General features: G+C 46.3%; 1 long non-coding RNA gene across 1 annotated transcript in view; it reads right to left on the bottom strand.

Annotated features, from left to right (window-relative positions):
• Nucleotides 1–715, bottom strand: part of LOC103275647 — a 28,376-nt gene extending 27,661 nt beyond the window's left edge. The window contains exon 1 of the long non-coding RNA XR_505332.1: nucleotides 652–715. This is a non-coding gene — a long non-coding RNA (uncharacterized LOC103275647). The remainder of the gene's footprint in view (nucleotides 1–651) is intronic.
• Between the last annotated feature and the right edge of the window lie 402 nt (nucleotides 716–1,117).

Raw genomic sequence — 1,117 nt, forward strand, 5'->3', positions numbered from 1 at the left:
GAAGGATCGCTGGAGTCCAGCAGGTCGAGGCTGTGGTGGCCGGAAGCGGCCACTGCACTCCAGTCTGGGCCACGGAGTGAGACTCCAACTCAAAAATAAATAAATAAATAAGTAACACTTGTTAACTTCTGCTATGTGCTGGACATAGCCTCCTCCAACTACCCTATAATGGAGGTGTTATTCTCCCTACTTAACAGAAGAGAAAACTGAAGTTCAAGGTGTTTGAATAACTTTCTCGAATGCCCCAGTAACAACAATAACATACAGGCGGTCCCTGACTTAGGATGATTTGACCTATGATGTTTTTTGTTTTTTTTTTTTGAGTTGGAGTCTCACTCTGTCACCCAGACTGGAGTGCAGCGGCCACTCCTGGCCACCACAGCCTCGACCTGCTGGGCTCCGGCGATCCTTCCGCCTCAGCCTTCCAAGTAGCTGGAACTACAGGAGTGCACTACCATGCCTTGCTAAGTTTTTTGATTTATTGTAGAGATGAGGTCTTGCCAAGTTGCCCAGGCGGGTCTCGAACCCACGGGCTCAGTCAATTCACTCACCTTGGCCTCCCAAAGCGCGGGATTACAGGCTGAGCCACCGAGCCCGGCTCTATTTTTAATTTTCAAAATAGTATTCAATAAATTACATGAGATAGTCAACATTTTATTTTATTTTATTTTTTGAGTTGGAGTCTCACTCCGTCACCTAGGCTGGAGTGCAGTGGCACACTCACTGCCATCCCAGCGTCGACCTGCTGGGCTCTCACGATCCATCCACCTCAGTCTTCCAAGTAGCTGGAAATACAGGCATGTGCTACCACATCTAGCTAATTTTTTATTATTGTAGAGACGAGGTCTCACCAAGTTGCCCAGGCTGGTCTCAAATCTGCCAGTTCAGTCAATCCACTCACCTCAGCCTCCCAAAGTGCTGGGATTACACGCTGAGCCCGGCCCAACACTTTATTATAAGATAGGCTTTGTGTTAGATACTTTTGCCCAACTGTAGGCTAATGTGTTGTGAGCATATTAAGAGCTAATAAGTTTGCATGATAACATGTATGTGCCAGACAGTCATCCCACAAACATCTCCTGAAGTGGGAATTATTGTCTCTCTTTTTTTTTTTTTT

This window comes from Carlito syrichta, unplaced genomic scaffold (genome assembly GCF_000164805.1).
Source record: "Carlito syrichta isolate Samal-C Ts95f unplaced genomic scaffold, Tarsius_syrichta-2.0.1 Scaffold315614, whole genome shotgun sequence".
Classification (NCBI taxonomy): domain Eukaryota; kingdom Metazoa; phylum Chordata; class Mammalia; order Primates; family Tarsiidae; genus Carlito; species Carlito syrichta.